Source organism: Vipera berus (genome assembly GCF_964194415.1).
Source record: "Vipera berus genome assembly, chromosome: 11".
Taxonomy (NCBI): Eukaryota; Metazoa; Chordata; class Lepidosauria; order Squamata; family Viperidae; genus Vipera; species Vipera berus.
The window spans coordinates 20,527,252-20,542,392 of record NC_138214.1 but is presented as its reverse complement, the minus strand read 5'-3'; the positions used below and the strand labels follow the sequence as shown (position 1 = coordinate 20,542,392).

General features: G+C 44.9%; 1 pseudogene across 1 annotated transcript; it reads right to left on the bottom strand.

Moving 5' to 3' along the window:
* Window positions 1-1,810: 1,810 nt before the first annotated feature.
* Window positions 1,811-14,264, bottom strand: LOC308673063 (ubiquitin carboxyl-terminal hydrolase 21-like; annotated as a pseudogene). Its single transcript has 2 exons — window positions 13,467-14,264; window positions 1,811-1,900 (listed from the first exon to the last, which is right to left on the bottom strand). The product of its transcript is annotated as a ubiquitin carboxyl-terminal hydrolase 21-like (transcript).
* Between the last annotated feature and the right edge of the window lie 877 nt (window positions 14,265-15,141).

The following is a 15,141-nucleotide window of genomic DNA, read 5'->3' as shown; positions in this document are numbered from 1 at the left end:
GTGGGCCAAAACCTTGTCCTGGATCTCCTGGAGGGTCAGATTGGGTCTCGCGAACATCTTTTGCTGCAGCCACTTGTCACGTAGGCCGAAGATGATCCAGTCGTGCAGCCTCTCGTCCAAGTTTGTGAACTTGCAGAGGCGGGCGGCCTGCCGTATGCCCGTGATGAAATCCGCCTCCAATTCACCTGGTAGTTGGGCCCTTTGTTCGAACTGGAACTGCCAGGCCAGTTCAGACATTCGAGAGTTGAAGTGTTTATTAAGCTTCTCTGTGAGGTCACTGTAGGAGACGGCCCCGATGGATGTTGGCGAGCACAGGCCTACAGCCAAATTGTAAACGGAGGACCCACTGAGGCAGAGCAGAGCTGCCACCTTCATGCCGTCCTCTGTGATCCGGTTTACCTGTAGGTAAAATTCAACCTGTCCCAAGTGCGATTCCCATCGTTCGGGGTGGCGGATGTCGAATGCCTGGATCTGGCCGATTTGTGCCATGCTGCTGCGTCCAGTTCAGCAGTCCTGCTTTGGAGGTGGCCGCTAGTGGTGACTAGCCAGACGTTGATGGGGGGGGGAAAGATGCCTCTTTCCTCCAGCAAGCAATGCCATCCCCTAGTGAATTCAGCTCTTAGATGAAGTAGGATCCCACCTTCGTCGCCACTATTGTGTAGTGAGTTCCGGAACGCATGAAGGACGTCAGGCACAGGAGTACAGCATAACCGTCTTTATTAGGTGGTAGCTTGTGTGTGCAAAAGGTGTTACCTGAGCCCTATTTATACCTGGCCAGGTGTGCTCCCAGCCAATGAATTTAAACCTGGATTTCCCGCCGAAACGCTGCCCCTGGTCACAGCAGTTTCGGCGCAGCACCACCTGGTGGTATTGGTTGAGCTGTTGTTTAATAGTGTTATTAACCCCATACATAACACTGACCTTAAGTGGGGGTTTTGGTCCACCAAGACAGGGCGCGTAGCTGCCTTTAGACCAGGGGTCCCCAGCCCCCGTGGACCATGTCAGCAACCATTCCGCACAAACAAGCAAAGCCCCATCCATGGAATGCAGGCAGCACACACTCCAGTCTGTAGAAAAATAGTTCTCCATTGAACCGGTCCTTGGTCCCAAAAGGCTGGGGACCTCTGCTTTAGACTGCTAGAAGTGAAAAGCCACCACCAGCATCTGCCAGCTGTGTTTAGCTCAGAAAATCAGACCAAGAAAATTCTTCTAATGAGACTCACAAGAGGTAGCTGTTGGGAAGGGAAGTCAGATCTTTGACACAAATCCTAGTGGCCCCATGGACTGGTAATAATAATAATAAAGTTGGAAGGGACCTTAGAGGTTATCTAGTCCAACCCCCTGCTCAGAAAGTAAACCCTATACCATTTCAGACAAGGGACTGTCCAGTCTCTTTTTAAAAACTTACAGTGTTGGAACATTCACAGCTTGTGGAGGCAGGTTGTTCCACTGATTAATTGTTCTAATTATCAGGAAATTTCTCCCCCTTATCTTAAAAATTCTGGGCAATTCAGGAGCAAGGACCCCCCCCAGGCAAAAAAAAAGGTTTTAAAAAGCCAAAATAAACCTGGATAAAACTGTAGGAAACAGAAGCGGAGATCCAGCCTGGGGAACGTGGTGGTGGTGGGGCTTTGGAGAAACAAATCCCATGCGGATATCGTTTCTTGGTTTTATTACAATTTTTTTCCTTGCCACTGCTTCTCCCCCACCCCTTGTTCTTTGAAGGTTTAAAAGACCCAGGTGCGAGTCTCTTGAGGTAAAAGGGGCCTGAGGGTCAAAAAGGGGCTGCGAGTCAATACTTTATTTTTTTTTACTGTTTCTTCCAGTGGAAGTCATCCAGCTTGTAAAAAAGTACATAACCTTTGCTGGAGGGGACCTGATTCTCACTGATCGGTGATGCCTGGTGTTGTGTATTGATGTGAATTCATAAGAGCAGTTATAAATAGTTAACTGTTGTATTCATTCAAATTCCTAACTGTCTATCTGTCCATTACTTTTCAAGCTTGTGTTTTGAGTGGGAACATTGCTTTAAATTCATTGGCTGCCGCCTGTTGGTGGTCTATATAAATTGATGTCAAGCAGCTGCTAGAGCTGCTTCTGTGTTAACTCAATAAACAAACTGTTACTTGTTACTCTCGCCTATTAAGTAGGTTTGGGGCTGGAAACTTCTACTTTAAATCTATTGGTCACTGCCTAGAGGCCAAACATATAAATAGCTGCACAGCAGCTATTAGCTTGCTTCTGTTCTGTTCTGAGTTAGAATAAACTTGTTTCTGTTTGAACACCACGTCTCGCTTAATGCCTTCAAGTACTGAATACTTAACACTGGCGACAAGGATGGGATGTGTTGCTTCATCGTAAGAGCCTGAAGTCACTAGGGGGTGAGGCCAGCACAGAGCCTGGCAGGAACTACATTTTCCCCCTCTGTCTGCTTAGCAAGCCACACTGGAGACGACCGTGCCCTAAGGATCCGTCCTAGGGTCTACGCAAAAGCCAGCAGCACAAGGTAACACGAGAAACAAGCAATGAAGGCAACTCACTGTGGCAAAAGTCAGAAAGCTCAAAGAGTTCGACGTGACCCACCCAGAGAGATGGGTGTCCTACATTTCCCACGTATAAAACTACCTCTGTGCCAAACAAGTTGGCGAAGATGGGCTGAAGGCCGCAACCTCCTCTGCGTGTGTGGCCCAGCCACCTTCAATATTGCCAAGAACTTGGTCGCTCTGGTGCTGCTTGAGTCCGTCACTTATGCGGACTTGAAGAAAAGGCTCCAACACCACTTTGAGCTGAAGTTATCCATGATAGTGTGCCTTCGAGCAACGGGAACAACAACCTGGCGAGTCGGCAATGGAATTCATTGCAGCTCTTTGGCAGGCGTCTCGTCTATGCAATTTCGCCGATTTGGAAGAAAGACTAAGAGACTGCTTAGTCTGTGGACTCAGGAACCGGGACCGCCAACAAAAACTTTTCACTAAGGAGACTCTCTTGCTACAGGAGGCCTTGAAGGAAGTCATGGCGGATGAAGCCGCTGGAGGAGCCGTTAAGACACTGCGGCCCTCCATGCACCGAAGCCATTCAACACGAGGACGCCGAGCGGATAGAAGACACTGACTCTGACTACGAAGTCGACAAGCTACAGAGGCACCAGGAGAAGGGACTGAGGCCATCTGACAAGGCAGTCCCGTTCTCTAGGTGTATGGGCTGCGGAGGCCACCATCAATGCGCGGAATGCTGTTTCTGAACAGCAACATGCCGGGCATGTGGAAAATGAGGCCATATCGCCACCATCTGTCGAGGTCGCCAGAGGGACCATAAGCTGGAGAGGTACCAGGGCCCCGGGGCAACACCAAGTAGGGTTCTGCTCCAGCCGTAGGAGCGTGTTCCGCACTGGTGCCCACCGACCCCTTAAGCAGAAGCTTCAACTCCAGGTCAAGCTTCAGAGAGTTCCATGCAAAATGGAACTGGACACAGACTCAGCTGTGTCCATCATCTCCATTGGAACCTTCCGGCATATATGCAGCCACAGCAACAGATGGGTCAAACTTTGACCATCTAACATTCTGCTAACAGACTTCCAGAATTCCCAAGTGGCGGCCAAGGGTGAAGCCACATTTGTGGTGAAGTTCAAGGGGTTTATAGGCAGCAAACTTGTCTTCAGTCTGCCAAGAGTTCGCAGATGTTTTCAGTCCAAGCCTGGGAGAATACAAGGGCCCTCCAATAGCCTTCAAGCTTGAAGTAACGCCAATCCGAGTCAAGCCTCATCGAGTGCCTTTCACTTTAAAGCCCAAAATTGATGCAGAGCTGGATAAACTGGTCAGTCAGGGGGTATTGCAGCCTATAGACAGTGGGATGTGGGCGACCCCCATTGTAACGCCACTCAAGGCCAATGGAGAAGTACGCATATGTGCTGACTATAAGTGCACCATTAACAGGGCACTTCAACAGCATGCGTACCCAGTACCAATTGTCAGCCATATTTTGGCATCTTTGCAGGGAGGCCGCGTGTTCGCTAAATTAGATTTGGCACAGGCCTATCAACAGCTGCCGGTGGACGAGGCCACGGCCGCCGCCCAAACCATTGTTACCCATAGAAGGGCTTTCAAGGTCAAGCACCTACAGTTCAGGGTGGGTGTAGCCCCAGGAATTTTTTAGGGAGTGATGGAGCATACACTCAAGGGTATTCCGGGGGTCTGCCCCTACTTCGATGATGTACTCTTTGCCGGGGAGTCTACAGAAGTCCTGGCTGAATAGCTTAGAGCTGTCTTTCAGCGGTTCCGCACAGCGTGACTTAAATTAAAAAAGGAGAAATCAAGATTGGGGTACAGTCAACTGATTTCTTGGGATTCTGCATCGATGCCGATGGCATCCATCTGGCAGATTCAAAGCTGAAAGCGATTCAGCAGGCCCCAAGGTCTAGGTCCAAAGGGGAGCTTCAAGCCTTCTTGGGCCTTCTTAATTTTTATCATGCATTCCTCCTAAATAAGGCTGCAGTGGCAGAGCCATTACACCGGCTCTTAGACAAAAACACTCAGTGGTAGTGGACCAATGTCCACGAATGAAGTTTCCAGGCAGTCAAATCACTGCTGTGCTCGAACTCGGTGCTCACACATTTTAATGAAAAGCTGCCAGTTTGCATAGCGTGTGATGCATCCCCATATGGGGTTGGGGCTGTGTTGAGCCATTTGTCAGCTGATGGGAAACAGTCTCCCATCACTTATTATTTGAGGACCCTGTCTTCTGCTGAGCACAATTACGGGCAGATTGACAAGGTGGCCTTGGCCATTGTGGCCAGGGTTAAAAAGTTCCATGACTATTTGTATGGCCGCCATTTCACAGTCTTCACAGACTACAAGCCACTCCTAGGGTTGTTCACTACAAACAGACAAGACATCTCAGATTCTGTCTCCTCGAATGTTGAGGTGGTCTATATTCCTTTCAGCCTACAGCTACAGGCTGATTCACAAAGAAATGGGCCATGCAGATGGCCTTAGCAGATTGCCCTTGCCACACGTGGAGCCAGATCCAGCTCCGGCTGCACGCATTTTAGCCATACAAGACTTGCCAGAGTCTCCTCTACATGCTGGAGATGTAACTGCTGAAACAGCAGCTGAAAAAACACTTAGCCACGTACTAACTTGGGTGCACACAGGATGGGTGGACAAATGTCCAGGGCCAGAATTTCAAAGTTTTTTTATGAGAAAAGATGAGCTTTCAGCTCATAAAGTGTGCATCTTTTGGGGAAGTAGAGTCATAGTCCCCAGCTCATTATGGCCCAGGGTTCTTCAGTCTCTGCACCAAGGCCATCTGGGAATAGTCCAGATGAAGGCACTGGTGAGGAGTTACCTTTGGTGGCCAGGGCTAGATAAAGCTATTGAGGCCCTAGTACATGGTTGCTACATGTGTCAACAATCCAGACCGGAGATGCCGCAGACCCCTGTCCACCGATGGGAGGACACACACACACACATTGATTTTGCTGGGCTTTTTCAGGGACAGCTGTTTTTAATAGTGGTTGACAGCCACTCTAAATGGTTAGAGGTGGTACCAATTTCCACTATGACTATTGCTAGGACCATCCAAGTGCTGTGGAAACTATTTGCAACACATGGATTTCCAGACATCTTAGTCTCCAACAATGGACCCCAGTTCACCGCTTCAGAGTTCCAGGCTTTCCTCAGGGCAATCCTCATAAGACATGCCATGTCAGCGTTCCGCTGGCGGCGCGGCGCTGAAGACAGCCTCCCCTGGCTGCCCGCGGCTCAGCTGTTTGTTTTTTTGCCCGAAACAGCGCCGATCAGCTGTTCGGGCGAAATTGAAGCCCCCTCCTCGGGAGAAGAGGAGGGGGTGAGGCCCCAGGTAGGGGTAGAGTTCTCCGAGGCCGCCTGAGCTTTGAGCTTGGGCGGCTGAAGGATCGAACTCCCCCGAAGCCTGGGTTGCTCCCAGCTGGCCGTCGTCTCTGCTCCGAACTTCCTGGAGCAGAGCCAGGCGTCTGCGAACCAGCCCTGCCTGAAGAAAGGACTATGATTTAAAGGAGCAGGCAGAGCGGTACAAGAGGAAAAGGTGAAGAGGACTATTTTACTGTACTCTCTAACTTGTTGGACTTTTTAAACTTTAATTGAAAGTGCGTCATAATTGAGGATTAAAAGATGGCGGCTAAACCTCCCTCTAAAACTCTTCGGAGTGGAGGATCCTCGCCGGTGCAACAATCATCACTACAGGCATTGCACCCTCCTGAAGTGCTGACATCGAAGGATTTGCGAGATGCCTTGGATAAACATGCCCAGGTACTTTTGGAATCAATTAATCAATCAATTGCTGATAAATTTGCACAGATGGAGGAGAAATTGGAGAAATTTGAGGAAAGAATGGAAGAGAGGATGGAACAGAAGTACAGCGTGATGAAGGTAGACATTTTGACTTCAGTGCATAAAGTGGCGGAATGTGTGGAAGATTTAGATGAAAAAGTGGATGATTTGGCTCAAAGGAATGCTATACTAGAAGTAAAAGCACGGGAGAATGAAATTGAAAGAGGCAAGTTGGAAAGGGAGTTAAGCCATGCCCAATATTACCAGATGCAGTTTGCTGTCAGAATTAGAGGCTTAAAAGAGAATGTTAAAGAAGATTTAAAGCAGCTGATCTCTGAGGCTCTCGAAGGGGTATTGAACCAGCCAGCATCTGAAATAAGAGCAGCTATGGATAAAGTGTTTCGGGTGAATTCATGGATTGCCAGACAGAGAAAGTTGCCTAGAGATGTGGTGGTTTATTTTGCAAAAAGAGAAGTTAGAGATCAAGTTATACAAGCTGCCTATGATGCTAAGGTTGTGATTGCTGAACAAGAAGTCTTGGTTTTAAAAGAAATTCCTCCAAGGATTTTAAGGGGAAGAAAGGACTATACATTTCTTGTGCAAGAGCTCAAGCAAAGAGATATAAGGTTCAGATGGGAGATTCCAGAGGGGCTGATGGTGAAGTATGAAGGTAAAAGGTATAGGCTGACTACTGTGAAACAAGCACGTGATTTCTACAATAATGTCTTAAAAGCAACCTCATTAACGCTCCTGGAAGCTGGAAAGGGATCTGGAGAAGAAGAACAACAAGAGGAGGAAACAGAGGAAAATGGTGCTGGAGGAGATCAAGCTACAATCTCTTTGGATGATCCTAGAGAGCAAAGAGTGACGCGTGCTGCTTTAAAACGAGCAAAGAAAATAAAAGAACAAGATCAGCAAAAGTCTTCAGATTCTTCACATCGCATTCATAGCCAAGCTGTGGGAGGAGCACGGCCTAAAGTAACCAGTCCTATCAAAGCTGTGGTCCAAGAGCTTCTCGAGGATATACATGGCAACTAAATTTTTAACCTGGAATGTTAATGGACTAAACTCACCGCAGAAGAGGAAGAAAGTTTTTCAATATTTAAAACAATTTAAGATAGATGTTATATGCCTGCAAGAAACGCATATTAGAGTTTTGGATCAAAAGTATTTATTGAACTCGAGGCTGGGTACGCAATTTGTTGCTTCTGCAGAGAATAAGAAAAATGGAGTGGTTGTTTATGTTAAAAGTGCCTTAACAGCGGACCTAATTGAAGCAGATAAGCATGGAAGATATGTTATGATCGAGCTGTTGTTTGAAGGTAAAAAGACGCTTTTAGTTGGATTATATGCTCCAAATCAACAACAAGCTGACTTTTTTAGTTTACTTCATACAAAGCTTACCCAGTTGGATTATAAATCCTTTATTTTTATGGGGGACTGGAATGGAGTTATGGATGTACAGTTGGATAAGGCTGGAGCCTTTAAACGCATTCCAAGTCACGCTAGACTGCCTAAATCTTTTTTTGAAATGAAGGATGACCTGGAATTGCGAGATATTTGGCGTGAGAGACATTTGCGGGAGAAGGATTATACATTTTATTCTGATAGACACCAATCTTTTTCGAGGATTGATTTTATTTTGTTGACTAATGATCTTCTTTTGAGAACTAAAAAGGTGAAAATCTGCGCAAGAATTATCTCTGATCACAGTCCAGTGTGGTTGGAGATTGATAAGGAAAGAGGAGATAGACGCTCATGGCGCGTAAATGAGAATTTGTTTAGAAATCAGAGAAATGTGGAAGAATGCAAACAGCGGATGAAGGATTTTTTTGAGATGAATATGAATAAGGGTACCTCTATGGATATGGTTTGGGATGCTAGCAAGGCCTATATGAGAGGGGTGTTGATATATATGAATAATAGACATAGACGTGCAGTGGAAACTAGAAGGAAAGAACTGGAGAATGAAATAAAGGAAAAAGAAAAGGCTTTGATTTTGAACCCAGAGGAGGTGAAGATCAAGGAGGCTATTAGACTGTTACGAGGACAATTTGATAAATTAATGGCTGATCAAGTGGCGACCAATCTGCGGTTTGCTAGGCATAATACTTTTTGCAATGCTAATAAGCCAGGCAGATGGTTGGCTTATAGACTGAGGAAAAAACAAAGGGCATCTAATATAGATAAGATTGAGCATAAAGGAAGGGTTGTGTATCAACAGAATCTTATTAAGGATGCCTTTGTGGATTTTTATTCGAAATTATATACTAAAGAGGACATTAATGCAAAAGATATTGATACGTATTTGGAGAAGGCTAGCATCCCGGTTCTTACGCAAGTACAAAAAGAGGGGATTAACCAACTGATTACAGAAGAAGAAATTTTTACAGCTATTAAGGAACTGAAGGTGGATAAAGCACCAGGCACTGATGGCTTGACTGCGGCCTATTATAAAAACTTACAATTAGAGATGATAAAACCGTTAAAGGAACTGTTCCAGACAATCCAGAGGGGGGGAAAGGTGCCCCCGTCTTGGAGAACAGCTTTTATCTCTTTGATTCCGAAGGAAGACCAGGATGCTACTTTAGTTAAAAATTACAGACCGATATCGCTTTTAAATACAGATTATAAGATATTTGCTAAGGTTTTGGCTAATAGACTGATGAGGGTTCTGCAACAGGTGGTTCATGGGGACCAAACGGGGTTTATTAGTGGAAGACAAATGAAAACCAATGTGAGACATATAGTTGATGTGTTAGAGTTTTTGGAAAGGCACAACCAGATCTCTGCTGCGCTAATCTTTTTAGATGCTGAAAAGGCTTTTGATCAATTGAACTGGCAATTTTTGTTGAAAGTTTTAGACAAAATGGATTTTGGGGAAAAATTTTTACAACCGATTAGGGCATTATACCAAAAACAAACTGCCCGAATTATAGTTAACAATAGTTTGACAACAGTATGTAATATTGAGAAGGGCACAAGGCAAGGCTGTCCGCTATCGCCCTTGTTATTTATATTAACATTAGAGATATTATTGGTTAAGATTCGGAATTCGGAAAAAATTAAGGGGATACAAGTTGGAGATCAGGATTACAGATTGAGAGCATTTGCAGATGATCTGGTTGTTACAGTGACCCAGCCAGAGAACTCTGTTGTGGACCTGATGGAGATAATAACACAATATGGGAAGGTTTCTGGATTTAAAGTAAATATACAGAAAACTAAAATTTTGGCTAGAAATATGACAGTTTCGCAGAAGGCTCTCCTAGAAGGATTAACTGGATTTGAGATTGTTAAAAGGGTTAAATATTTGGGGGTGATTTTGTCGCCCTCTAATACAAAGCTATATAAAAATAATTATGAAAAGTTATGGGGGAAAATTCAAAAAGAACTGGAGAGTTGGGAAAAATTGCAATTGTCTTTGTTGGGACGGATTGCAGCAGTGAAAATGAATGTCCTGCCCAAATTTTTATTCTTATTTCAAATGATACCGATTCTTAAGAAAGACTCTAACTTGGAGGAATGGCAGCGTGGTATCAATAAATTTGTGTGGGCAGGGAAAAAGCCACGAGTTAAACTTAAGATTATGCAGGATACTCGTGAGAGAGGTGGCCTTAAAATGCCTAATTTTAAATTATATTATGAAGCTGCTGCACTAGTAGGAATAAGTGATTGGATTAATTTGACACAATCGAGGTTATTAAATCTTGAGGGCCATGATCTGTTGTTTGGCTGGCATGCATATTTGTTGTATGATAAGAAGGTAGATACTGTGTTTAGGATGCATATTTTAAGACAGGCATTGCTGAGAGTTTGGAAGAAGTATAGACATAAGTTAAGCAGCAAGATACCATTGTGGGCAATCCCAAAACACGCAATAGAAAATATACATGCTGGTTTCAAACATGATGAGACTACTTACAAGGAAATTTTAAGTTTGGAAAGGAATATTTGGTGCTTGAAATCATATAGTTTCTTGCGAGAAGAGAAGGTTGTTCAGACTTGGTTTCAATATATTCAGTTACAGGCCAGGTGGAAAGAAGATCAAAAAAATGGATTTGCAACGACTGATGAAAATTTGATAAAGCAAATTAGAAATCAAGGACCAGCACATATTAAACGGATATATCTTGCATTGATAGAGATCGATTCAGAAACAGAGCTTGTTAAGGATTGTATGATAAAATGGGCCCAAAACATTCAGGAAGTTATTACAATGGACACGTGGGAAAAGATCTGGGTGAGGAATGTAAAATTCACTCAAGCTCAAAGTTTAAGAGAGAACTTTTACAAAATGTTTTATAGATGGCATCTAGATCCTAAAAAGCTTGCAAGTATGTATCCGAATTATCAGCCTAAATGTTGGAGGTGTGGTGATGAAGAGGCAACATATTTTCACATATGGTGGACATGTAAAAAGGTCAAGGCTTTTTGGATAAAAGTCTGGTGGAATATGCAGAAGATTTTTAAACGGAGGATAAAGTTTTGTCCGCAATTTTTTTTGTTGGGAATAATTGTTGACGCTACAGTTGTGGACTCTAAGTTGATGTTGAATTTAGTTACGGCAGCAAGACTTTTGATAGGTCAATATTGGAAGAAAGAGGAACTGCCGACTATACAAGAGTGGATTTTAAAGGTTTCCGACTTGGCAGAGATGGCGAAGATTTCGGCCTATTTGAAAGATTACTCGCAAGAACATTATATTATGGAATGGAGAAAATGGATTGAGTTTATCCAGAATAAGTATAGGGTCAAGAAGTTTTATCTAGCATTTGAATAAGTCTTCTTTCGTTTTCTTTTTTCTTTTTTTATTTTGTCTTCTATATATATTTAATAATGCTAAGTTTTGTTTGATCCTATATAAGTTAGAGAGTGATGGATTTTAGAATTTATAGTTGTTAGTATATGGTTGTTTATGATTGCTTTTTTATATATATATACCTTGTATTTAGCTCTGGGAAGTCCGGGGGGGGGAGGGGGGTTAGGGGGAGGTGGGGGGGGAGGAGGGAGGGGGGGAGGGGGGGGAAGGGGGGAGGTAGGGAGGGGAGGAGGGAGGGGGAAGGGTTTTTTTTAAAGGAAAACTGTATTTTTAAAACTTTTCAATAAAAAAAAAAAAAAGACATGCCATGTCAGCTCTCTTTCACCTGTCATTGAACGGTCAAGCAGAATGCATGGTCCGCACAACCAAGGAATCCCTGAAACGAATTGTCACAGGAGATTGGCACCACAGGCTGGCTGATTTTCTACTCTGCCAGTACACAACGCCCTGCACCGCCACGGGCAAAAGGCCAGCTGAGCTTCAATGGGGCAGGCATTTGATCACCAAACTGGACAGGCTGCACCCCGACAGAGTAGCCTCAGGCACTGCATGGCCAAAGGCACCCAGAAGCTTACAAGTGGGTGACTGGGTTTGGACCCGGAATTACGGGCAAGGGGCTTTGTGGGTGGCAGGAAAGGTTGTTAAGGTGTCAGGACCACACTCCTATGAGGTGGTCCTGGAAGATGGGCAAGTCATTCGCCAGCACAATGATCAGCCACGTCAGTGGCTAGCAGATCAGTGTTCTGTTCCAGCCTACGACCGTCCCAGTTTGCGTGTCAAGGACAACCCCTTTTCTTTTTAAATCAATAGGCTGGAAAAAACCCAACCCTTTTATTTATATACAGTTCAAAATAATGAAGTCCTCAAAACAAAAAGCAGCAGAATATTTTCCTTAGCAAAGTAATTAGTTCAAACAGCAGAACAAGAGTTAAACAAGAAGTTCAGCAAGAACATAAACAGACCAGGATTTCCTTTGGAGTTCTACAAACAGTTGCCTTCAGCAACCAGCACTGCCCACACCTTCCCCTTTTATTAACAGCCCCATGGTGTGGCTTCTCAATGCCTTCTCTTTTCACTGAGTTGCCTCATAGACTTTCTCTGGTCTGCTCTGCTAAATTGCCTTCTACTTCAAGTGTCTCTGAATAGATTCATCTGTGAAGCCTCAGAGTCCAAATCCTCCTCCTCACACAGCTGAGCCTCATAAAGAATATGATTGGAGGGGCTCGGCTCTTCCTCTGACTGAGAGTCCTGTAATGCATCAGAGCCTCCCTTCAACACCGAAGGCTCTCCAACCCCCCCTCCTCCTCCTCCTCAGATCCCTCGGACTCAGCTGCTGGGAGCACAGGCTGACATGGAATCACAACAATTAGTCACTGGCCCAGGACTCACAAGAGGGACAAACACATGGCCCACAGGACAGTGGTCCAACAGAGCAGCTTGCATGCTCTGAAAGAACTCTTGTTCAGGGTCACAGGGGAATGGCCGTAGAAGAGGGAACAGCAACCTGGAGAGACCGCTGCAGAGTTCATGGCTGCCCTGAGACAGACGTCCAGGCTCTGCACTTCCCAGACTCAGAAGATCGGCTCAGGGACTGACTGGTATGTGACCTGAGAAACAGACGTACAGCAAGAGGCTGTTTGCGAAGGAGACCTTGATGTTCCAGGACGCCTTGAGAGAAGCAATGGCAGAAGAGGCTGCCAGGGGAGCTGTCAAAGCCTTACAGCCCTCAAAGAATGCCCCCAGCCAGATAATCGTCCACCATGAAGACTCTGAAAGAGCCAACAACCTGAACAAGAACAAGGAGATTGACCGGGTGCAGCAGTTCCCAGAAAGAGGGCAGTGGCTATTTGAGAAGGCAGTTCCCTTCACTAGCTGTGTGGGCTGTGGAGGTCAGCACTGGTGCTCTGAGTGCCGGTTTCATACGGTGGTGTGCCGAGCATGTGGCAAACAGGGCCACATTGCCATCATCTGTAAAGGTTGCCAGAGGGAATCTCCACCAGAAGACTTCCTCAGGAAAGGTACAGGGACCCCGGAGCAACATAGAGTAGGCTATTGCTCTGGATGAAGGAGCATTCTGAGAACAGGAGCCCATTGCCCCCTTAAAGAAAAGCTTAGGCTAAAAGTCAAGCTTCAAGGAATTCCATGCTCAATGGAATTGGACACTGGGTCAGCCCTGTCCATAATCTCCCAAAGAACCTTCAATTACATTTGCAGTCATGGAGGTCCATATAAATTGATGTCAAGCAGCTGCTAGAGCTGCTTCTGTGTTAACTCAATAAACGAACTGTTACTGGTTACTCTTGCCTCTTCAATGCCTCAACGATCTCAGAACATAACACCTGGGAATCATTAAACACTCACTAGCCAGACTGATCCTTACAGAAGGTTGTGTAATGACTGTAGTGGATACTTCCGGAGTGATTGCACAAGGCATACAGGTTGTATACTGTGGTGCCGGCCTTTTTGCTGGCAAACTCCTTCAGGTTGAGCTACTGGAGGGGGAAATCCACATATACAGAACATTTCTTAATGGAATAGCGGGTGGTGGAAAACCGGTTGAGATGTAGCATGAGAATACGGAGGAAGCACTGGATGGTCAGTTTCTTGGTGCTTCGAGTCCTCTGTTGGCATTTGTCACATACCAGTGCGTTTTCAGAATTCTAGCTCCTCTTCTTTGGTGAAAAGATTGAAACAGTCAAGCAGGGAGACTTTCCCACCGACAAATCTTTTCTTGGGGATAGGCAGGCAGAGGTCACAGAAAACTTCAAAGGTGGTTGACCAGTAGCTGCAGGCCTGACACTTGAGGCAACTCTTCAGCTGATGAAGAGGTCTACTATTTTGCTGTCTTCTCTTTCTAAGTAGCATTTCCACATTTGGCTAGCTTGTTCATTGTCACTCAACGTTTCAGATTCCTCTAGTACAGACGGCCACTTGGCATCTGAGAGAATGCAGGGACTTTTACAGCCCTTCCAGTTAATCTCCACATGGAGCCGATCCATGAGGAACTTCAAAAACTCCTGTGTGTCTTCCTGGCTGTATCCTGTAAAAGATGGGATGTATTTCTGAAAGATGGACTAAAAGTGGCTGGGGTTGGTGGCCTCAGTGGTATCTGGGTGCCACAACGTGGCAATGACAAAGCAGTTTCAGTGCCAAACTCTCTTGTTCCTGCTGAGGAGGCTTGCTTTCTTCCTTCACCCTCTGGCCTGTAGTTCTTTGATCTCCTGGTAGGCTCCCATCTCAGTAAAAACCAGGCCTTCCTCCAGTGGAGCAAGGTAGCCACCTGGAGTCACTGTTTAAATTTGCATTGCATTTGCATAACACCAGAGGTTGCTGGGAGGAGCAGCTCACAAGGAGTTCAAGAGGACTGGGACTTCACCTAGTGCTGCTTCTCATAGCAATTGCCATCAGGGTTTGTTTAAATGAATAAACAAGGTCAACTAGAAATCCAAGTAAATGAGGGCAGATAAAATATTGTGGCCATTATGGAAACTTGTTGGGATGAAACTCATGAATGAAATATACAGTTAGAGGGATTTAAATTGTTTAAAAGAAACAGTCCTAATAGGAGGTGGAGTTGCATTATATATAAGAAATAACTACATCTGTACAGAAATGCAGCAGAACAATTATAAAACTGTCCTGAATGCATTTAGGTGAATATAAAAGGGAAAAAGAATGACTGCCATTAGCATACATTACAGGCCATCCAACCAGAGGAAACAGATGAACTTTTTGCTAGTCACTTAACTAAGGTATATAGGAAGCACACCACAATAATAATGGGGGATCTTAATTACCCTGACATCAACTGGGAGACAAATTCTGCATGTAATGGAAGATCAGATTCCTGGCAAACCTAGCAGACAACTTTGTCTCCCAAAAGGTAGAGAAGAAACTAGAGGGTCAACCATACTAGACTTAATTCTCATTAATAGAGATGAAATGATAGAAGGCATTGAAGGTACAGGAACCTTGGGTGTGTGACCATGCAATATTGGAATTCAAAATTATGAA